At 43.8% G+C, this 25,340-nt stretch overlaps 1 protein-coding gene across 1 annotated transcript in view; it reads right to left on the bottom strand.

Annotated features, from left to right (window-relative positions):
- MACROD2 (mono-ADP ribosylhydrolase 2) overlaps nucleotides 1-25,340 on the bottom strand; it is a 2,039,061-nt gene that overhangs the window by 799,636 nt on the left and 1,214,085 nt on the right. The gene's annotated exons all lie outside the window — the stretch shown is intronic.

The following is a 25,340-nucleotide window of genomic DNA, read 5'->3' as shown; positions in this document are numbered from 1 at the left end:
CTGGAGAAGGCAATGGTAAACCACGTATGTATCATGTCATAAAAACCATCACTGTGTGGTTACCAAGAGTCAACTCTGTCAAGGACACCTCTGGTTCTAGAAAACCCAGTGTGGCTATGTTTCACCTTCAGGCTGCATCAAGGGCTCCAGGTCAATAATCTTTTGAAGACTGTGCATGATAGAGAAATTTGCAGCACCATTATTTAGACATCCACTATTGTATACAGGATCTAAAGTATTGAACTGGATTAGAAAATGGATGACTGACAGACAATGGAGGGTGATGGTAAATGGAATTAGCTCAGAGAAAAGAAAAGTGAGTAGTGGAGTGCCTCTAGGATTGTTTCTAGGGCTGAGTCTGTTCAATATAATTGTGAATGATTGTGACAGGGTCTATGTCCCCTCACAAGCTGAGGAACCCCAGCCAAAATTAAGTGCCAGAAATAAACCAAAAAGGACAACCACCTGGGTCTGAAGTTAGACCCATGGCCCATCCTTACAGTTAAGGTGAAGACTTGGAACCCTTGTGTGGGAGAAAGTAGCCATCATGGAAGCTACATGGGAGGTGTGTGTGTGGGGGGGGGGGGGGGGGAACTAACCATTCTGAGTGCTAGTGATATAATTCCCTAACAGCTGGGAATGAGCAAGTACCTTCATTTGCATATGGTTTGAATAGACAGATGAACTGTGAGCATTTCTTATAAATAGGACCCAAAAGTGAGAAAAGGTTCCTGTTAGGACCACAGGGGGAAAGCTATCCTTGCCAGTACTTGTTAGGGCCAATATGGAGATGAACCGCTGGAGAACTGTAAAATCACCTTGAACTAATGGAAAGAACTAAGTCAGGACCCTTTGGCTGGTGGATCTTCAGGGTTCAAAAATATTTTCTCCTTTGCAAAAGATGAGAGAGGTTTCTGCTAGAAGGAATTGAGAATCACTGTGGAACCTAGTGGCTGGACCCCTACTTGGAGTATTGATTGCTGTGGAGGATCATGGATGGATCTCTTTTTGGATTATTGTTTTCTTGAGGTCCATTCTTTATGCTTTTGGACTTTTGCCAAGGATTGATAGACCTACTTTGACCTTGGATTATCATTTTGCTGTGGAATTCATGGACATTCAGCCCGCATCTTCAGGTGGGTGATGAAGTGAGTCAGAAACTCGGTCCACACAGTTGGGTGGGGGTGTGTGAGAAGAAAGTCTTCAAGGACACCCAGTCCACATCCTTTGGGTGGGTGGTACGTGAGATGTTGTGGCAGTGGTGGGATCAATGAGACCACACGCAGTACTGAATAGCCCAAGGACCCTTGCAAAGCACAGACTCACCGGTACCAATGGGGGGGGGGGGCACCCCCGGAGCATGAAGAAGCGGCACTTGGTGTTTTCTCATTTGCAGGAAGATAGCATCAGAACCCTTCATGAAATGGGTCATGGAGCACTTGAAGGCCCTGCAAGAGCAGCAAGAGGCAATGGATCTCCCGTTTTCCAGGACCTTGGAACAATAAATGGAACAGCAGCAACCTTTACTGCAATTACTGAGAGCGCAGACCCTGGAACTAAGAACTTTGATTATGGCCTTCAGAAGTGAGGATTCTGAGGTGAGACTTTCTGATGGAACAAGTGGACTAGCCTAGAGGTTTACCCCTTACAAAATTGGGACCAGAAAATGACCCAGAGCTTTTTTTGGTCAGCTTTGAGATGCCATGGCTATTATTTTGGTCCTGTACATAACTGGAGAGGCCCAAGCTCCTTATAGAGCATTAGATGCCATCCAGGCCTTGGAAAATAAGAAAGTTAAAGCAGCTATACAGGACAGACTGGGCCTCACAGCTGAGAATTAGCGTAGGAGGTTTAGAGTCTATAACTTTCTGAAAGGGGATTGACACCATGTGGCTAGAACCAGATGGTTAGAACCAAAAAAGAAAACCCCACAGGATTTAGTTAAGGATATATTATTATAACCATATTACCCTTCCCTATAAAATCCTGGGTTACTAGACAAAGACCAGGTCAAGTGGAGGAAGCTACTGCACAAGGAAGAACAGAAATACTCTACAACTGAAAAGGAATGCTTAGCTGTGAAATGAGCTGTAGAAAACCTCTGATACTATCTCTTAGGCAGACACTTCACTTTAATAACAGAACATGCTCCACTGGTTAGGCCCAATGAAGAACCATAACGCGAGGCTAATGTGCTGGTAACCCTCCAGTCATATGTCTTTACAGTGGAGCATTGGGCCAGCAGGGAACATGCAAATGCAAACTATCAGGCTTATTTTCGAAAGAGAAGGGCGCCCATCTTTTGACACAAATCAGGAGATGGGCGTCCTTCTCACAGGGTCGCCCAAATTGGCAAAATCGAAAGCTGACTTTGGGCGTCCTCAACTGCATTCCGTTGGGGGGGGGGGCGACCAAAGTTCACGGGGGCGTGTCGGAAGCATAGCGAAGGCGGGACTGGGGCGTGCCTAACACATGGGAGTCCTCAACCGATAATGGAAAAAAGAAGGGCGTCCCTGACGAGCACTTGGGCGACTTTACTTGGTCCATTTTTTCTTACGACCAAGCCTCAAAAAGGTGCCCGAACTGACCAGATGACCACCAGAGGAAATTGGGGATGACCTCCCCTTACTGCCCCCTACCACCCTAAAAAAAAAAAAAAAATTAAATATTTTTTCCAGCCTCAAATGTCATACCCAGCTCCCTGACAGCAGTATGCAGGTCCCTGGAGCAGTTTTAGTGGGTACTGCAGTGCACTTTAGGCAGGCGGACCCAGGCCCATCCCCCCTACCTCTTACACTTGTGGTGTAAATGTGAGCCCTTCAGAATCCACCAGAAACCTACTGTACCCACATGTAGGTGCCCCCCTTCACCCCTTTGGGCTGTGGTAGTGTTGTACAGTTGTGGGGAGTGGGTTTTGGGGGGGGGGGTTGGGGGGCTCAGCACCCAAGGTAAGGGAGCTATGCACCTGGGAGCAATTTATGAAGTCCACTGCAGTGCCCCCTAGGGTGCCAGGTTGGTGTCTTGGCATGTCAGGGGGACCAGTGCACTACAAATGCTCACTCCTCCCATGACCAAATGGCTTGCATTTGGTCATTTCTGAGTTGGGCATCCTCGGTTTCCATTATCGCCGAAAATTGGGGACGACCATCTCTAAGGTTGACCTAAATTTCACGATTTGGGCATCTTTGACCATATTATCAAAACAAAAGATGGCCGCCCATCTTGTTTTGATATTATGGGTTTCCCTGCCCCCTCGCCGGGACATCCTGCGAGGACATCCTCAGGAAAACCTGGGCACCCCTTTCGATTATGCCCCTCCACGTGTCCTAGGAGGGTGGTGGAGTGCAACCCAGGAAGGAGTGGTCAGCAGAAGGACCAAAGGTCCTTAAAAGAAGGGGGAAGATATGTGACAGAGGTCTATGTCCCATTATGGGCTGAGGAACACCAAAAGCGGGATGGACCACTGGAGAACTGTAAACTCACCCTAATCTAAAGGGAGAGCCAAGTCAGGACCTGGTTGTTATGACCTGGTGAATGTGAGCCCTTGTGCCCCGACTGAGCACGGCGAAGATGAAGTAGCACCGCACTCGATCAGGCAGCCAGACAACCCCTAGCTTCACCTGGGGAGCGACCACCGTTCCCTGGGAGTTGAGCCCCCAGGTGCAGGCGGCCACCAGGACTTCTGGAACCGGCGGGGTTGCACAACCGCTAACCAGGCTGGCAGGCAGGCAGACACAGTCCAGGAGCAAATAGTCAGTGAAGCAGCAAAACAGAGAGCAATCCGAAAGTCTGGGCAGGCAGCAACACAATGTGTGGTCAAGTAAACAATCCAAGGTCAGGAACACAGGAAAACACTGGAACAGATGAAGACCACAACCTCTAAGCGAATAGAAGCCGAAGCATGGAAGGACTGGAAACAGGGCTTTAAATAGAGCAGGAATTAGGCTCAACCATGAGCAGCTGTTCCAAGATGGCTGCCCCCATCAGCAGAGGTGCCTACATCCAAATATGGGCTTCCTTCCTGTCCATGATCCAACCCGGATGATGGCTGCTAGGTTAGGAAACAGAAACCAACCCATCCTGGAGAAGTGTAGCAGAGCGTAACACTGGTGGCTGGTGCATCTGCAGGGTTGGAGACCATTATCTCCCTTGCAAAAGCTGAGAGAGCCTTCTGCTGGAAGGAATTGAGGATTGTTGTGAAATCTCATGGATGGACTTCTACTTGGACTACTGCTTGCTGTGGAAGATCGTAGATGGACCTCCTTTTGGATTATTATTTTGCTTGAGGTCCACCTTTTTGCTTTTTGATTTTACCAAGGACTGGTGGACAAACTTTGACACTGGATTATTGTTTGCTGTGGAATTCACAGACATTAGGCCCACATCTTCAGGTGGGTGGTGAAGTGAGTCTTTTTGAAGATGACACAAAGATTGCAACAGAGTGGACACCCTGAAGAGAATAGAAAACATGAGAAGAGATCTACAAACATTAGAGGAATGGTCTGTTTGTTTGGCAGTTAAAATTTAATGTGAAGAAGTGCAGAGTGATGCACTTGGGAGGTAAAAATCCAAAGGAGCTGTATGTGCTAGGGGGTGAGAAGCTGATATGCATGGACCAAGATATGGACCTTGGGGTGATAGTGACTGAGGATCTCAAGGCTGTGAAACAGTATGACATTGTGATGACCGTAGCCAGAAGGATGATGTGCTGCATAAAGAGGAATCAGCAGCAGAAAAAGGGAAGTGTAAATGCTCTTGTGCAAGTCATTGGTGAGACCTGGATCTAGAGGCCATATCTTGCTAAGGACATAAAAAGATTTGAAGCAGTGCAGGGAAAGTCAACATAAAAGATAACAGGATTGTGCCGAGAGACGTATGAGCAACATTTACAGGTCAAAAGGCATTCATAAAATTAAAAAAAAGAGGAAAAAGTAACAAAATCAGAACCACTTCTTTAACCTTAGGCCTATAACATTAGACCACAATCAAATGGAAAGGGTGGGGGAGGGAGGGAGGAAATTATTGGATATTAATATAAAGGAAACAAACATTATAAACCACAAATAACTGATACTCTTCCTACAATCACACAATATCCTCTATGCAATCATTATGGGGCCCTTTTACTAAGCCGCATAGGCGCCTACGCATGCCCAACACACACCAATTCAGAGTTACTGCCCGGCTAATGCGTGGCCCATGTAGTAGTTTCATTTTTTTACGTGTGCCAGAAAATATATTTTATTTTATGGCACGCGACGAAAATCAGGCGGGAACTCCAACTTGACGCGCATAGGTGATTACCGCACGGTTAACGTGAGAGACCTTACCGCTAAGTCAATGGCTGGCAGCAAGGTCTCAGACTCAAAATGGAAGCGCAGCAATTTTTATTTTGTCGCACGTCCATTTTTGGCAAAAATTTTAAAAAGGCATTTTTTGCAATCGCACTGAAAAATGATTCTGCGTGCACCCAAAACCTATGTCTACACTGCCACAGGCCATTTTTCAGTGCACCTTAGTAAAAGGACCCCTATGGTAGCTGGTGAAATGTCCCTAATATAGATATAGATATAGATATATATATATATAGATATAGATAGATATAGATATAGATATACATACACACACACACACCTCAACTCTCCAGCATTATCCTACAGCTCCTACGTTTTATTAATGTAGTCAATATTCATCTTCAGAGAATTAATTTATTAAATATGACTCTGGGTTTGATGAAACTGGTGCAGTTTTAATTAAATCCAAATATTTTTACTAGAACTCTTGCTGATACAAACTATTGAACATATAGGTTGGTCTTGTCAGAAATACTGCTATAAATAGTATTAACATATGCTTAAAAGGCATTTGCCAAAACCATTACTGCTTACAGAACAATGTGCTTACTGTTCTCTGCATAGCACAGGCATGTTCTTGGGTGCAGATTTAGTATAGAGAAGGAAACATAGAGAATGATAGCAAGTAAAGACCATGTGGAGGGGCATAATCAAACGGAAACGCCTATCTCCATGGGCGTTTATTGCCAAGAACGGGTCCGTGAAGGGGCAGGCCGAACCGTATTTTCGAAGAAATGGACGTTTTTGAGCTGGGCGTTTGTTTTTTTTAGCGATAATGGAAACTAAAACGCCCAGCTCAAAAACGTCCTAATCCGAGCCATTTGGTCGTGGGAGGGGCCACGATTCGTATTACACTCGCCCCCCTGATATGCCAGGACAACCTATCGTGGCAGTCTCACACTACTGCACTAGGTAAAATGTTAAAGGTTTTTGTAGAAAGTAAGCTGTTTGCGTGCAATAAGCACATGGTATTCATTATTTTGTATTATTTTTCTGGAGGAGGTGTGTCGGGGCAGAGAATGGGCTTGGACATGTGATCCAGCTAGCGCATTCTGAATACTGCTTAGGACATCCATAATGCAGGAGCCCTTTGGAGCTTCCTAAATAGGAGGTGGTAAGTGCTTTCCTGTCAATTTTTTCCAGGTTAAGCATGCTAATGTAAACATTAGCGCATAACCTGAAAGAGAAATACTGTAAATTCCTGTATTTCTTGGGTGCACTAGAAATGGGTTTAGCGCACAGGAAAGTCCTGCATTAGCATGCGCTAAGCTCACTCATTAGCATGCTTTGGCAGACCTATCTCTAAGGGTTTCTCTAATTGATGATACAATTTGGGGGGGAAAGAGAATTTAGAGGATATTGAAATAATTGGAAAGGTCTTTAAGTGGTTTAACAAAATGTTCCTATAGGGTTAAATGGAATGGTGACTTGTCCTTGCTGTGGCGTAATTTCTGCAGAGTGCCGCAAGGGTCGCCTTTGTATCCGGTGCTGTTTAATGTATTTTTGCTATCTCTTGGCTCTCTTTAGGGGTTCATTTATCAAGCTGCGCCAGAACCCTTTTTAGCGCAGCGGGTAAAAAATCCATGCGGCAGGGAACTCTTACCACCACCCATTGAGGTGGTGGTAAGGGCTACCGCTCTAAATAAGCGATAACTGGGCAGCGTACAGCGATGCCCGATCACCGCCTGGTTATCAATATGCAAGCCATTTCTTGTTTTTTTTTCTCCCAGAAATGGCAAGTGCTTGGGGCGGGACTAACACCAGAGGGCGTGTTGGGCTAGCAGTAGTCCTGGAAGAGCGAGCTATAAGCCCACGTTGGACTTGATGCTGCTCTATAAAAGGGCCCCTTAGAGAGTAATGGTTTTCATCATTATATTTATGCAGATGACATTACGGTATTAATTTCAATTCCATCCTATATTGATCTGTCTAGAATTTCTCTTTGTATGAATTTACTGGATACATGAATGAGATTTTATAAGTTAAAACTGAATTCAGGAAAACAACTAAGGGCCCTGTTCACCAAGCCACAATGTAGGCGCACCAACTTTTTAGCGTATGCTAAAAATTAGCACACACTAACACTAGAGACACCCATAGGAATATAATGGGTGTCTTTGTGTCTTTATCTTTAGCGCCTACTAAAATGTTTGCACGCCTATAGCGTGGCTTAGCAAACAGGGCCCTAAGAACTTATATTGTGATATAAAGCCAGAGAACATCCTGAAATTGATTACAGTTAATTCTTGTGATTCCACTGTTTCTAAAGTCATAAGAATTCTAGGAATTCAGACTGACAATGTGGTGTCACTGGAAATGCAGGTTAATGCACTAGTTAAGAAGTGTTTTTTTATGATGAGGAAGCTGCATATGATACGAAAATATTTAGATAGACATCACTTTGAGCGTTTAACACATGCACTCATACTATTTTACTTTGATTATTGCAACTTGATATGCCTAGGTTGTACAAAAAACAACTGAAGAGATTACAAACTGTGCACAGTACAGCATTGCGTTTGATATTTGGGCTTTCTAAACATGAAAGTATATCTCCTTTTTATATTAGGTTACAACCAATTGAGGCTAGAATGTTTGATTTTTATTTAAAATATTACAGGGTTTGGTTCTAGAATTAGAAGTCTTGGTATTCTCACGCTATGGACCAAATGGTGCCGAATAAAATCCGCATGGAATTAAGCATATTCTATATGATTTGGGAGCAGTGTATAGAATACACTTAGTTGATACCATAGCGCCTAAATCTATGTGCATCCATTTACGCCAATAAAAACCTTGTATAAATCCGTGCATGTAGATTTAGGCGCACTTACCCGTATTCTGTAAATAAGTGTGGAAATTTTGGAATGCCCATGAAATGCCCATAAATATACCCATAAATATGCCACTTTTAAGCTATGTGCATTTATTTTGAACTGCGTGCTTTGCAATTTAGGTGCAGTTCTTTATAGAATACGCTTAGCTATTTCCACACATAGATTCTAATTATTGCCAATTAGTACTCGGTATTGCTTGTTAAGTGCTGTTAAAAATGCTGATTACCTTGTTATGCTAATTAAGTTGCATGCACATCTACTTGCAGAATCTAGGCACCATATATAGAATCTGAAGGTATATGTCTTTCTCTCAGTCAAGAGAAAAAAGCGTTTAATGATCTTTGAGAAATTACGGGCTTTTCAAGCAGCAAGGTTCTGGAAGTACTTTGCTATTTTTTCTCAATTCCTCAACAGTACCTTACATTAGAAGGAAGTTTAAACCTATTTAAAAAAATTATTTCATAATCTATGTGTACTTCATAATTCTGCCTGTGCTTTGCCCATACTAGGCCTTCAAGCATGCCTACAGATGCGTCACTTACAAGTATGTATGTCTTTGTCACTTGTACATGCATCACCCATGGGCAAAATTTTATAAGGCCTTTTATGTGCATAAAATATGGTTTACATGTGAAAATTAAATGCAGACGTAGCCAGTCGATGGCTGAATCTTGCCACTGAATGCACAGCTTTGAACACCCCCCCCAAGCCTGCTCCAAACCAAACCCCATTTAAAATGGATCACTTTTGGCCAGTTATCAAATTAACCAGCCAAAGTTATCCAAGTGAATGCTTTTTGAATATTGACCCGAACCAATTCACACTAAAAACATAATCCTATGACATAGTCATCTCTGTTGGTGGTTGGATGTGATGTGGATATTTTAGTATAACCATCAGTTATTACCTAGCACCAAAATATATGCTTCCTTAGGTAACATTGCTCTAAAATTAAAATAACCATGACCTTGTGGTAGAACTCTGAAAGCAGAAAGATTCTTTGCATAGTGCTAATTTATGGAGAAATACAACCCAGTGAGAACATTGGGATGCTACCAAATCTCTGCAGGATTACCCTAGAGTCATTCCATATTCACAGACAAACTGTGCACTGAGGCACAGAGCCTGAGTGCTCAATGGAAACAGAAACCTCAGCCTGTGTTAATGTTCTGGCCAACCTACACAAAATGATTGTAACAGAGAATAGAAGGAAGAAATGATTCATAGAAAACCAAAATTAGAATTAAGAATGTGGAAGCCAAGATAAACTAATTTTCATCTGGATGAGAAGTCAAAATGATTTGTGTCATACATTTAACAAACAAAGAAGTTCTTGAACTACAAGTCATTAAAGATATGTGGAGCAATCCACTGTATATAATACATTAGACTGAGGAAAAGAATAATATAGATGCAGAAGTTTGCTGCATGAAGGATAATGTATTTAGATGGTTCTGTTCTTTAATGTGTAGATATGAACAGGAGAGAAGAGAGGCTTCCTCCTATAAAAGTTGGCCTTTGCCTTGTTGTGTTCCCCATGGCTCTTTCTTGTGTCTCTGATCCTATTCAACATTTAATTGCAGCCCTTTGGGAATCTTATCAGAAATTTCAGCAAAGGTCTTCATCTATATGGATGATATGCAGGTCATCAAACCTTTGGAAGTCTCAAATCTTTGCTTTTGTTAAACGATTACCTTTAAGAGATAATGAAACTGGATGAGGCTAGAAAATGACAAGATAAACATTTAGGGGTAGATCTGGGGTATAGCTACCATTGAGCGAACCCAGCAAAATGCCCAGGGTCGCCCAATAGTAGGGGCCACCTGTTATCTGGCGTCTACCCCTTCCTCTTCTCTTCATGGATCCAGCCTCTGTCTCTAGCCCCTCTGCCCCCCACAGACTTTCAAACATATGCTGGCAGTGGCAGCGATGTAAACCTGTAGAATACAGTGGCCACCCTAGGGCCTTTCCTGCGCTGTATCCTACCAGTATGATCCTTTACTTTCAGATTTACAGTATACTAGCTGCCTATGAGGTAGCAGATAAAATGTACATTGTTGACTGTATGGACAGGTAGAAAACCTGCATGATAAACAGCCCATTTAGCTTCATTAAAGAGTCAATATTCAAAGGGGTTTAACCAGGCAGGAAAGGCTCCTGACCGGTTAAACCCTGCTAAGCTACCAATATTCAGTGGTACTTAACTGGATAGTGTCGTTTAATATCAGCTCTAACTGGTCATTCCCTAATCAACTAGGTTAGGGCAGTCTGGTGGTGGAGTTTGGATGGAGCCAGTACTTAGCTGGTTAGCGATGATGTTCAAAAATGCTGTCATTATTTTATCCACTAAGTTAACCAGGCACCTGGCTGAATATCAGCTGGTGTCTGGTTAACTTCTGGGTTGATGCATTAACCTGGATATTCAATACTGGACATGCTTCAGCACTGAAGATCTGGGTTAGTTCAGCTTGCAGCTGTGAGTGGCATACAAGCCGCCAACTGAATATCGGGTCTTAATGTTTAGGCTTACTATCCCACCAATGCTATAGCTTCAAGGCCTTTGTTGATTTATTGATTGATTGGGATTTATTAACTGTCTTTATGAAGAGATTCACCCAAGGCAGTGTACAGCAGGTATAGTTTAACATAAAACTTACAATTTTGTTAGCATAATAGTAAAATAACCAAGAATAAACATAAATACAATAAATGAGGTAAACTTGAAAACAGTAAATTGAAACCTAATAATAGAACTACCATGAGACAGTATAAAAATATACACATTTAACAGTACTGGAATTCAGATATCAGAGATATAATACAATGTTAGCATAATACTAATGACACCTAATAAGCATGCATTAGAATATTCAACTAATATAGATACGATGCTAAAGATTTTCTATAATATGGCTTACCATATAGCTGAGGGACCAAGAGCTATATGATGGAAACAAGATGTGTGGTACAGAGTCAGTTGGGATAATTTGATGGTTAGCTAAACTCAAGGCACGTTTTTTGTACAGTAAAGCAAGAGATAAGGAACTGATCTAAGTTACAGTGTGTGTAGCAAGCTAGTCCAGGTGGGGAATTAGTGTAAAGTCAGTCACCCTATGTATTAAAAGCTTAGGAGAAGAGCCAGGCTTTCATCAGCTTCCTGAAGTAGAAGTGTTCTCAAGTTATACATAGCCTCTCTGGGAGTAAATTCCAGAGCATAGGGGCTACTCCTGAGAAGGCTCGCTGGCGGGTATCACAACTTATGATTTCTTTTCACGAGGGTACAGACGGAGATAATCCTTGAGAGGACCTTAGAGGTCTTAAAAGTGTGTAAAGAGCTAATTTATTCTTTAAATACGCCGGACCATTTTGTCTGAGGACCTTGAAAATCAAAATAGAGTTCTAAATTTAGCCCTGATGGTAGAGGGCTGAGTCTTGCCACACATAAACAGCTTTCTCTTCCCTCCCTCAGCCAATTCCCTTCCTCCCTCTTACAGTGATTGGCCAGCATGCAGAGGAGGAAGAGTGGCAGCATATTGGACCATGCTCTCCTCTGTTGCTGTCTGGGGCCCAATGTTTTCATCCTTGTGGCTATATGATGTACTATGTGGTTCAAAATGGCAGTCAGGCCTAGGGAGGCAGATGAAGCAGCCAGGGTCCTGATTCTCTACCTATTTTTCTTATTGCTACATTTGATTTTGGCCCTAGAGAAATAGCCCAAAACTGTGCTTTTAGCACTGGTAGATGTGAGATTATTGCCTAAATAATTTATGATTCTAATCTGGTCAGCTAGATAAATGTTCCTACAAAAGCCCACGATCAATATTAAAAGACAAGATATGTCTAATTTAAAACACCATTTGAAATTCTGCTTGACACTGTGCTGGTACTGATTTTTTTATGAGCTTTCCAAATATGCATCAGAAGAGTTATTAATTTTCTGTCATTTAACATTTCATCCCTCATATATCTGAGTAAAACCAGTACACCGCAAATTGGGATTCCTTAGCAAGAAGAAAAGATGTAACTCAGTGCCATTTGGCTTTGTAAGAAACTGGATCAGGGGATAGAGCAGTTAGGTAAAAAAAAAAGGGGGGGGGGGCTGGTAGAGGTTATGTTTTTGCCTCTGAAGTAAGTTTATCCTTCCATTTTCTGAGTGATATTCTTTTAGATCTAACAGCCTCCCCCCTCTCTCTCTCTCGTATTGCATATGATTTTTATTTTTATAAGTAAACCCAATATCTGAATCTTGCTACTGGACAAACTTCCCAATATATATTAGAACAAGATCAACTCTCTGTGGTGAGAGGAGAAAAGACTTCAGATGCTCTGCATTCACTTAGTTATATTTACGTGAATGACAGACTGCCTTGTATCTCATGCGAAACTGTGTTTTCTATGATGAGATACAGTGCAGGCTCCTCATAAGTCAGAAAACCTCCAAGTGCTTATAGCTATTTTTGCAGTTTAGTAATAACTTGAAATGAAATTATTGTGCACTTTTCTGGGCTATAATGTAGTTGATGGGGTGTGCTCAACAGAGAGCCCCTGTTTCACGAGAGCTTCTTCAGGAGCTGGACCCTCGAATATTGATAATTGCCCTGTAAGAATATATCATGTCAGAGAGGGGACCAGTGGAGTTATATCTTAACAGGTTCTATGGAGAAGAAAAACGACCTACCTTTGTGAGTCTAATTTTTTCTGCAGGACTCCCTGGCATCTGTTTTTAAACCAGACGCCGACACAATCGCCGAATCAGGCAGCTTCTTGTGTATAAAGGGGCCTCTGTTAAATTGGAACCATCTTTTTGTAAAAGGAACAGTTCGGTCTTTCACAAGAACGCTTTCCATTCAATGCAGTTATTTAATCCTATAGGTGCTAAGGTACCAAGCTTATAAATCCACCGTTGTTCTGTTTCAATTAACAACCGATCACAATCACCTCCCCTTTTTGAACTAGCCATAAAATCAATGGCTAGCACTTGAAGTCCGAAAAAGTGTGAGATGTTTCTATACAATGAGTGACCAGAGGGGCTTCCTTACGCTGATGGAGAATATTGAATTTATGGTCACTTAATCTCTGTTTAAGGGCACGTGTCGTATTTCCCACATATGATTTTGGACAAGTACATGTCAGGACATAAACAACATGAGTACTGTTGCAATCAGTACTATATTTCAGCTTATATACACTTTGATCATGTGGATTAATGAATTCGTCCGTGGTGATCATATTCGAGCAGTGAACACAATTGCCACACGTTCTTGTATGGTTTTAAAGTTACCTTTCAGGATTCTCACTGTGAAGTCACTGGTACAGTGTCCTGGTCCTGTAAAATGCTGACCAACAGGCGTGGGAGCCCTACTGGCACCAGTATTGTTCATGTGATGTCTATGTAAATTGAATCTTGTCTTAAGCATCTGGCCTGTTTCTCCAGTATAGCATCCTTCATTACATTTTTTACACTGAATGATATATACCACATTGGAAGATGAGCAAGTGAAAGATTCCTTTATGTTGAATATCTTTCCTTTGTGGATGACTGTGGGGGTCCTGTGAAATATTTTGGCATAGTTTGCAACTGGATAAATTACAGGGAAGTGTGCCCTTCTGTTCCTTTTCAGTCTGTGATGGAAGTTTACTTCTGATTAGCTTGTGTTTTAAGTTGGGTGGCTGTCGGATGGCCAGTACAGGTGGGGATGGGAATATCTCTTTCAGTAATTCATCCTCCTGGAGTATAGGTTGTAGATCTCTTATGATTTTCCTCAGTTTTTCCAGATCTGAAAAAAGCCAGACAGCTGGCAATCCTAACCTCCGGCATCCTCACCTTATCTCACAGGGACCCCTTAAACATGTGGACGCATAAAAGCAGATTTTAGAAAGAACATAGTGACATATCCAAGTTGGGATATGTCAAAAGCTGATAGTATTTTAGAAAAGGATCTCCCAGCATAGAGCCTTTTTCTAAAATACACCATGACTGGTTGTGTATGTTGGCTACATGTGACAGCAGCACCCACCTTCCAATTATCAATATCTACAATGGTTTCTCAGTGAATTATAGAGTGGAAAAACATACTGGGTGATTAAAGGGGTAGTTTTAGGGAATTAGGGGCAGTTTGAGGGTGGTGTAGCAGTTGCAGGGGATATTTGTTTGGATGTGGGGGCAGTATGCAGGGTAATGAGGCAGCTGTAGTAGGTTAGTTTTGGGGGATTGGGCAGTTTACAGGCTAGTGAAGAAGTTGCAGGAAGATAGTCTTTGCGCTGTGGGAGAAGTTTAGGGGTTTGGAAGAGTAGGGAATTTCCCCTTTAAAACTGCCTTGCTCTTTTCTCTAACTGCTACATTTCATTCTGAGATTTTTTATGCTACAGAAGCTGGAACACCTTCTCAATTAGAAATGCACTTGGCCAGATTTTGGTGGAGTTCATTTCTATGGAACCCCTGTCTGATTTGGCTCATTTTCCAATTAATGTCTTTTTAACAGTTTTTCTCCTTGTGCCAAGTTCAATCTTATTCTGTTAAATTTTCAGAGAATTATTTTGCCCCTAGCAGACTACAGACATTCTCAACCCTTCTTATATACATTTTTTTCCAACTTCTATTGGGTTGGAAAGAATAAAAAGGCTAGAGTGCTACCCCATGACAGTGATATATTTTTTAATATGGCTGCAAACTGAAATCTTGTAAGGTATCCCTATAGATGAGCCCAGCATACCTATCACGGCTTGAGTGGAGCAGAAAGAGCAACCTATGCACTTTTATTACTGTATTATTGGACTGTGCACGTAAAGCTTTCTATTATAAGTCACAAACTGCTCTTTTTCTAGCACATGAAAACTCCAGTACAGATTTTTTCTGGCATCCATTTTGACAAGTACAGCATGATCAAAAAAAGATAGTGAATCTTATTATTTTCAGACACATTTGTACTTATGAACAATTTAGCTTGAGATGTTTTTATTAACCTCCATGCAGAACCTATTACATATTGTAGATTGCATTTCTTGATTAATTTTATTTAATTGCACCACAACTGATGAATATAGTGCTTTACACGAAATATTTGCATTTCTTAAAGCATGTCACCTTAACACATCAAGACAGTTCATTCTTTCTCAGAACATTTTAATTAAAAACCCATCATCTTATCTGTTTTAAAATGGGCTCCCAATTAATTGAGTAGCAATTATTTACAAGATTGTAAGTTATTAAGTGTAGGAAGTATGCTCATGTGTTTTGAAGACTGATGTATGTATATGCCTCCTGAAAAGCTAGCATGCAAGTCTCTGTTTCTTACACCACTGACTCTGTGCAAGCCTGATCAAGTTATTTTAACTCCCTGTATCTCTACTCAATGATCACCACCAACATAATAATAGATGATTAATCTTTTTCCTTCTGTGGCAGAGGCCTCAGAAGTAAAGGGACATTCTGGAGTCCTCTGACAGCAAGAGGTAGTGATAATAAGAACATAAGAATAGCCATGCTGAGGTCAGACCAATGGTCCATCTATGCAAGTATCCTGCTTCCAACAGTGGCCACTCCAGATCACAAGTACCTGGCAGAAAAACAATCAGTAGCAACATTCCATGCTACCAATCCCCATGTCCATCTCAATAACGTTTCCTACAGGAACTTGTCCAAACCTTTTTAAAACCCAGATACGGTAACCACTGTTACTACATTCTCAAGCAGTGAGTTCCAGAGCTTAACTATTCTTTGAGTGAAAAATGATTTCCTCCTATTTGTTTTTAAAGTATTTCCATGTAATTTCATTGAGTGTCCCCTGGTCTTTTTACTTTTTGAAAGAGTGAATCAATTCACTTCTACCTGTTCTACACCACTCAGGATTTATAGTCCTCAACCATATCCCCCAAATCCATATCTTTTCCAAGCTGAAAAGCCCTAACCTCTTTAGCCGATCCTCCTATAGGAGGAGTTCCATCCCCTTTATTTATTTATTTGTTACATTTGTATCCCACATTTTCCCACCTATTTGCAGGCTCAATGTGGCTTACATAGTACCGGAAAGGCGTTTGTAGGTCCTGGTGTGAACAAATACAAAGTGATGTTATGGTAGGATGAAGTTTACATGGCAGAGCCACAATAAGAATCATAGAGTGGAGGAGTAGAGTTATGTTAATTATGTGCTTTATCATTTTGGTCACTGTTCTTTGAACCTTTTCTAATTCCACTATATCTTTTTTGAGATACGGCAACCAGAGCTGAATGCAGTACTCAAGATGAGGTAGCACCATGGAGTGATACAAAGAAATTATAGTATTCTTGGTCTTATTTATTTATAATTTCATTTGTACCCCGCGCTTTCCCACTCATGGCACGCTGAATGTGGCTTACATGGGGCAATGGAGGGTTAAGTGACTTGCCCAGAGTCACAAGGAGCTGCCTGAGCCTGAAGTGGGAATTGAACTCAGTTCCTCAGTTCCCCAGGACCAAAGTCCACCACCCTAACCACTAGGCCACTCCTCCACTCTGCATTCCTTTCCTAATAATTCCCTGAATCCTGTTTGCTTTTGGCCACCACCACACACTAGGCAGAAGATTGCAGCATACTGTCTACAATGACACCTAGATCTTTTTCATGAGTGCTGACTCCTAAGGTGGACCCCAGAATCAGGTAACTATGATTCGGATTATTCTTCCCAATATGCATCATTTTGCATTTGCTACATTAAATTTCATCAACCATTTGGATATCCAGTCTTCCAGTTTCCACTATTTTCCCTGACACTGAAGTCAGGCTTACTGGTCTCTAATTTCCCAGATCACCCCTAGAACCCTTTTTAAAAAAGCGAAGAAAGCTAGCCGGGCGAGAACCTCGCCAAAGAGGCGGGAGAGATTTCTGGCCGTCTGGAAGCAGTATCTTAACAAAGTATCCCCAAGAGCTCGCAGTCAAGTCTTGAATAGGTTCTCATGAGGCAAGAATGGGAACAAGGAATAGTTTGGCAAGGGCAAGCATACAGAATTAGAAGGTGGGCGAATAGAGTAAGGGGGGGTAGGATGGAGGGAGGGGTTTATAGATGACAACAGGCTATGAGTAGTTACTTTAGTTCAGGAGTTGGGGGGTAGGGGATGGGAGGGGAGGGAGGAAGGTCTAAGCTTTAAAGAGATACTTGGGATATTGTTGGGTATGGACATGGCTGTTGTTCTAAGGTAATGTTCCAGAATAAGAGGGGAGGGGGGATTTGCAAAACGAAAATAACAAAATAATTGATGGCGTACTGTACTTCTAGTTATAGCCCAGACTATGTTCTTTGAGTTGGAAGGACTATGTATGAAAAGTTTGGAAATGTTATATACATGGTACCGTCAATAAAAAATTGTTAAACATAAAAGCGAAGATACTTACCTGTAGCACGAATTCTCTGAGGACAGCAGGCTGATTGTTCTCACATGTGGGTTGATGTCTGCGTCGGCCCAGGAATCAGCATTTTGCAAGCAAAATATAAACAAAATTTTGCCAGAGTCTTCTGGCACGCGTGCAGCATGCACCGTGCATGCGCGGACTGATTTCCCACCCGCTGCGTGAGCGTGCCTCCTCAGTTTAATCAAAAAAGAAAATAAAGAAATAATAACAACTCCAAAGGAAAGGTGGGCAGGTTTGTGAGAACAATCAGCCTGCTGTCCTCGGAGAATACCTGCTACAGGTAAGTATCTTCGCTTTCTCCGAGGACAAGCAGGCTGCTTGTTCACACAAGTGGGGTATCCCTAGCAAACAGGCTCACTCAAAACAATGAACATTGGTCAATTTGGCCTCGCAACGGCGAGGACATATCATAGATTGACCTGAAACCAAACACAACTACCTGAGAGTGCAGCCTGGACCAGAACAAAAATGGGTCTAGGGGGGAGGAGTTGGATTCTATACCCCAAACAGATTATGCAGCATTGACTGCCCAAACCGACAGTTGCATTGGGTATCGTGCTGAAGGCAGTTGTGAGATGTGAATGTATGGACTGATGACCACGTTGCAGCCTTGCAAATCTCTTCAATGGAGGCTGACTTTAAGTGAGCCACTGACGCAGCCATGGCTCTAACATTATGAGCCGTGACATGGCCCTCCAGAATCAGCCCAGCTTGGGCATAAGTGAAGGAAATGCGATCTGCTAGCCAATTTGAGAGAGTGCGTTTTCCGATGGCAACACTCCTTCTGTTGGGATCAAAAGAAACAAACAACTGGGCGGACTGTCTAAAGGGTTTTGTCCGCTTCACGTAAAAGGCCAATGCTCTCTTGCAGTCCAAGGGCAGGTATGAGGATGGGGAAAGAATGTTGGCAAGAGAATTGACTGGTTCATATGGAACTCCGACACCACCTTCAGCAGAAACTTAGGGTGCATGCGGAGGACTACTCTGTTGTGATGAAATTTGGTATAAGGTGCATGTACTACCAAGGCCTGAAGCTCACTGACCCTATGAGCTGAAGTAACAGCCACCAAGAAAATGACCTTCCAAGTCAAGTTCTTCAAATGGCAGGTATTCAGTGTTTCAAAAGGAGCTTTCATCAGCTGAGTGAGAACGACGTTGAGATCCCATGACACTGGTGGAGGTTTGAAAGGGGCTTTGACAAAAGCAAACCTCTCATAAAGCGAACAACTAAAGGCTGCCCAGAGATAGGCTTACCCTCGACACAACGACGAAAAGCACTAATAGCACTAAGGTGAACTTTTACGGAGTTGGTCTTGAGACCAGACTCTGACAAGTGTAGAAGGTATTCAAGCAGGGTCTGTGTAAGCCAAGAAAGAGGATCAAGGGCCTTGCTGTCACACCAGATGGCAAACCTCCTCCATTTGAAAGAGTAACACCTCTTGGTGGAATCTTTTCTGGAAGCAAGCAAGACTCGGGAGACACCCTCTGAAAGACCTAAGGAGGCAAATTCTAAGATCTCAACATCCAGGCCATGAGAGCCAGAGACTGGGATGTAGAAGCGACCCCTCGTTCTGGGTGATGAGGGTTGGAAAACATTCCAGTCTCCACAGTTCCTCGGAGGCCAACTCCAGAAGAAGAGGAAACCAAATTTGACGCGGCCCGAAGGGTGCAATCAGGATCATGGTTCCGCAGTCTTGCTTGAGTTTCAGCAAAGTCTTCCCCACCAGAGGTATGGGAGGATAAGCATTCAGAAGGCCTGTCCCCCAATGCAGGAGAAAGGCATCTGGATGCTAGTCTGTCGTGGGCCTGAAGCCTGGAACAGAACTGAAGGACCTTGTGATTGATCCACCGAGGGGGTGCCCCATGCTCGGAAGATCTTGCGGACTATGCCCATGTTCCATGACCACTCATGAGGTTGCATAATCCTGCTCAACCTGTCGACCAGACTGTTGTTTATGTCTGTCAGATAAGTGGCTTGGAGAAACATGCCATGACGGCGTGCCCAAAGCCACATCTGGACGACTACCTGACACAGAGGGCGAGATCCGGTGCCCCCCTGCTTGTTGGTGTAATACATGGCAACCTGATTGTCTGAATCAAAATGATTTGGTTGAACAGTCGATCTCTGAAAGCCTTTAGAGTGTTCCAGATCACTCTTAATTCCAGGAGGTTGATCTGCAGACCTTTTTCCTGAAAGGACCAAGCTCCCTGAGTGTGGAGCCCATCTACATGAGCTCCCCACCCCAGGAGAGATGCATCCGTCGTCAGCACTTTTCGTGGCTGAGGAACATGGAATGGTTGCCCCAAAGTCAAATTGGATCGAATCGTCCACCACTGAAGAGAATTCTGAAAATCGGTGGCCAGTTGGGAACATCCTCTAGATCCCCCGCAGCTTGAAACCACTGGGAAGCTAGGGTCCATTGAGCTGATCTCATATATAGACGTGCCAAGGGCGTTACATGAACTGTGGAGACCATGTGCCCCAGAAGTCTAAACATCTGCCGAGCCATGACCTGCTGAGACGCTCGAACCGTGGACACCAGGGATAAAAGGTTTTTCACCCTTGCCTCAGGGAGATAAGCTCGAGCAGTCTGAGTGTTCAGCAGAGCTCCAATGAATTCCAATTTTTGGACTGGGGTGAGATGGGATAATTTATGACGAATCCCAGTAGCTCCAGCACCTGAATAGTCATTTGCATGGACTACAGAGCACTTTCCTTCGAGGTGCTCTTCACCAGCCAATCGTCGAGATAAGGAAACACATGCACTCCTAGTCTGCGTAGAGACACTGCGACTATAGCTAGGCATTTTGTAAACACTCTGGGCGCAGACGCCAGGCCAAAAAGTAGTACACGGTACTGAAAGTGCTGTGTTCCCAGCCAAAATCGAAGATACTTCCTGTGAGCTGGAAGTATCACAATGTGTGTGTAAGCATCTTTTAAGTCCAGAGAGCATAGCCAATCATTTTCCTGAATCATGGGAAGAAGGGTGCCCAAGGAAACCATCCTGAACTTTTCTCGGATAAGAAATTTGTTCAGGGCCCTTAGGTCTAGGATGGGACGCATACCCCCTGTTTTCTTTTGCACAAGGAAGTACCTAGAATAGAATCCCAGCCCTTCTTCACCTGGTGAAACGGGTTTGACCGCTTGGGTCTATAGAAGGGCAGAGAGTTTCTCTGCAAGTACCTGCTTGTGCTGGGAGCTGTAGGACTGAGCTCCAGGTGGGCAATTTGGAGGCTTGTATTCCAGATTGAGGGTGTATCCAAACCGGACAATTTGAAGAACCCACCGGTCAGAGGTTATAAGAGGCCATCTGTGGTGAAAAACATTAACCTCCCCCTAACCGGCAAGTCGTGCGGTACGGACACGTTTACTGATGCTATGCTGAACTGGAGCCAGTCAAAAGCCCGTCCCTTGCTTTTCCTGGGGAGCCGCAGTGGCCTTAGGCGCACGCTGTTGACGAGAACGAGCATGCTGGGACTGAGCCTGGGCAGGCTGCCGAGAAGCAGTGTACATACACCTAGCATAGGAATAGGGAGCACTCCTCTGCCCTCCAAAAAACCTCCTGGATGAGGAGGTAGTAGCAGAAGACACCCGGTGGGAGAGACAATCCATAGCATCATTATGCTTCTTGATCTGTTCAACTACATTCTCTACTTTCTCACCAAAAAGGTTATCCCCCCGGCAAGGAACATCTGCCATCCGCTGCTGGACTGAATGATCCAGGTCAGAGACACACAGCCATGAGAGTCTGCGTATCACTATACCTTGGGCAGTGATCCTGGATGCTACATCAAAAGTGTTGAATGTACTCCTGGCCAGGAACTTTCAACACGCCTTCTGCTGCCTGACCACCTGGCGAAAAGGCTTGGCCTGACCCAGAGGGAGTGCATCAACCAAGCTGGACAGTTGCCTCACCGAGTTCCGCAAGTGGACGCTCGTGAAGAGTTGGTAAGTCTGGATCTTGGCAGTGAGCACGTCTGATACGTCTTCCTCCCAAAAGAGTCCAAGGTTCTAGATTCTCTGCCTGGGGACGCCGAGGCATAGTCCCTAGTGCTCTTGGCTCTTTTGAAGGCAGAGTCCACCACCATGGAATTGTGAGGTAGCTGAGACCTCATCAAACCAGGTTCACCGTGGATCTGATATTGGGATTCAGCTTTTTTTGGGATCACGGGATTAGACAGAGGGAATGACCAGTTTCGCATAAGGACTTCCTTCAGTACATTAGGAAAAGGAGCCGTTGCAGCCTCTTTAGGCGGAGAAGGATAATCCAGGACCTCAAGCATCTCAGCCCTGGGCTCATCCTCAATCTCCATAGAGAAGGGAATAGCTGCAGCCATTTCCCGGACAAAGGAGGTAAAGGATAGACTCTCTGGTGCAGAAAGTCTCCTTTCTGGTGGAGGAGAAGGTTCAGAGGGAATCCCATAGGACTCATCAGAAGAAAAGTAGCTGGGATCTTCCTCTTCCTTTCACGAACACTCATCTTCAGTATCAGACAAGACCTACCTCAGAGCAGTCCAAAACTGAGCCTGCCTTGACGTCAAGGAGCGAGGTCCTCGATGGCGGTGCCGAGAAGTCGACACCCACCTGGACTGCGGTGAAGCTTCCTCCACTGACGTTGAAGGGGAGTCGACTTGGGTAGCAGCCGACACCGATGCCGCAGGCGGCACCAAGGCCGGGGACCTCACCACAGGCGAAAGGCCAGATGCCGCTGCAGCAGACAGTACGGAAGGCGCAAGCACCCCCGACACCAAAGTAGACTGGCTAAGCAATCCTTCCAGAAGCTCTGGAAGCAGGGCCCTGATGCGCTCGACGAGAGCCGCCATCAGACAAGGCTGCAGGATCGGTAAAGGAGCTGGCAGCAGAATCTGTCGATGCTCAGGAGCAGGTACCGGGCTGCCAGAAGACCGACGCATCAGCACCTCCTGAATAGAGGGGGAGTGATCCTCTCGGCGCCGACGCTTCGCGGGTGCCGATTCCCTCGACGACCCGGAGCTCCAGGCACCGTGTGTCGAAGGAGAACGATGATGGTGCTTCTTCGCCTTCGCTCGACGCCTGTCATCGAGACTTCGGTACCGATGAGGACATGGAATCCTCACGTCTCCTTGGGGCCGGGTCCGATGAAGGTTGGTCCCAGGGGGCCTACATGAAGCCTCGAGGCAGGTGGAGACCCACTCGATGCCTCATTGCTCCCAGTGCAAATTAGTCTTTCAGCAGCCATTACCTCCGCTCCCGATGTCAATGCTTCCCTCGATGTCGATACTGATGCCATCGATCTCGGTACTAATGTCAATGTTTACGTCGAAGGACCAGACCGAGCCCCAAAAAGCTTTTCTCGTTGGGCTTCTCGAGACGCTTGGGTCCGTTTCTTCATACGAAGACACAGACTGCAAGCGGCTGGGCTATGGTCGGGCGCAAGGTACTGGATACACCAGGCGTGGGTATCGGTACCTGAGATGGTCTGGTTGCACAGAGTACAATGTTTGAAGCCGCTGAGTGTCTTCAATGACATGGAAGGAAAAACGGCTTCAGCGAAATCAAAAGACGCGATTGTGCCTGATAAAAGAAAAAGGGCACAAAAATAAGGGAATAACCCGACTGCATGGCCTAAAAACCGGCCGCGACGAAAAACAAAGGAAACTTGAAAGGGAACAAAACTAAAAGTACACTACAGGAACTTTTTTAAAAAATGACAATAATAATAAAATAAAGAAAAAAATTAGGAGAAATAAATCGAAAACTCGAAGGCTCTTTCCTTGGCCTGAGAGACGTGCAGAAAAAAACTACCACACCTCCACGTGGAGAAAAGAAAACTGAAGAGGCACGCTCACACGGCGGGCGGCAAATCAGTCCGTGCATGCACGGTGCACGCTGCACATGTACCAGAAGACTCTGGCAAAACTTTGTTTATATTTTGCTTGCAAAATGCCGATTCCTGAGCCGACGAGGACGTCGACCCACAAGTAGCCTGCTTGTCCTCGGAGAATTGGAGTTACATTGACCACTCTCCAATCTTCAGGTACTATGGATTATTTTAACGACGCATTACAGATTACTAACAACAGATCAGCAATTTCATGTTTGAGTGTATGCCATCTGGTCCACGTGATTTATCACTGTTTAACTTGTCAATTTGGCTCAGTACATCTTCCAGGTTCACCAAGATTTCTTTCAGTTCCTCCGAAACATCATCCTTGAAAGCCATTTCTGGTACTGGTAGATCTCTTACATCTTCTTCCATAAAGACCGAAGAACAGAATTCATTCAATAAGGGCCTCCTTATAATTCAGGTAAAAGGAGAAGATTCTCTAGTTTGGAGGGAAGGATAAGAGGTCATGCCAGCCCATGACCGGTGTCTTCTTCCCCAAGAAGTCTGAGGAGAAGGGAGTGTGGAGGAGTTGTCTGGGAGCTGCTTCTTGTGCAGTCATATAAATCAATGACAAATCACATCTATGTGTAAATAACTAAAGCATGGTTTATTGATATCTCCTTTGCAGTTACATTTTTAAACAAAACATAGTTGCAAGGAATTTTCAAGGACTCCCTTTTATTAAATTACTAGGAAGTACAAAAAAACCCCACAACTCAAACAAAAAAAAAATCCTTATGCAAAGAAACTGGTAGGCAACCAGGAGAGATAGGTTGGTAGCTCTATTGCTCCCATCTGGCTTCATAAAATTCCTTTATATTTTGAATAGTTGTTTTCTGGGCACTTTTTCTAATTGAGAAGGGTGACAAGAGAGAGAGAGAGGAGGGATGGAAGAAAATGGCTTAGCAATTAGAACAGGTTGAGAACCAAATCTTTCTTCTTGCATTGATGTTTCTTATGGCCAAGTGCAAGCCATCTTCTTGATTACTTGACTGCACAAGAAGCAGCCCCAGGCTGCACTGAGCCCCAGACATCTCCTCTATACGGCTCTCTCCTCAGACTCCTTGGAGGAGGAAGGCACTGGTTGTGGGCTAGTGTGACATGTTTATACTTCCCTCAGGTATCTATTTAGATTATAAACTTTGTTAAGTGCACATATAAATGGCAAAACCATTTATATGTGCACAGTGGCCAATCCAGGTTGAAAATACCTGGTTACACCATAAGGGAACAAAACAGGTTCTATGTCAATTATCTCAGGAACCAGCAGTAGACTTTCCCAAGTTCATTTTAATACCCATCTCAATATTCATCCTAAGATCAAACTCGCACCCAATCACCATATCACGGTCTCACTAGGAGTGCACAGTGAGGAAAATCCAATATGAATACCTTAAAACTACTCCTATCAGTCTACTCCTTAACACTATTCCAACTAACTCTAACCACCCCATTATCAGAAAGCAACATTATACCAATACTACACAATCATCAAAGACTGACTAAATACACCACATCTCATCACACTGACAACAGCTCAAACAAACGAAGAACAACAGGCAGACAATCACAGCAGAAAGGAAGGAAAGGTCCCAACAAACCCACCTTAACAAAGACACAACACCTATTAAAAGTCCTTACAACACCAAACATAAAAGACCCACGCCAAACAATCCAAGTAGGCTACATTCATGCCAGATCTGCTGTAAATAAAACAGAAATACTGACAGACTGGATCATGTCAGAAAACCTTGACCTACTCTTCATCGCTGAAATCTGGATCCATGACCAAAAGGACCCCAGAATCCTAGATCTATGCCCACCAGGATATAAAATTACATACTGGACCAGAAAGGAAAAGAGAGGTGGCGGCATAGCACTAATTTATCGATCCCA

The sequence above is a fragment of the Microcaecilia unicolor genome, chromosome 3 (assembly GCF_901765095.1).
Source record: "Microcaecilia unicolor chromosome 3, aMicUni1.1, whole genome shotgun sequence".
Taxonomy (NCBI): Eukaryota; Metazoa; Chordata; class Amphibia; order Gymnophiona; family Siphonopidae; genus Microcaecilia; species Microcaecilia unicolor.
This window is presented reverse-complemented; position numbering and strand designations above follow the sequence as displayed.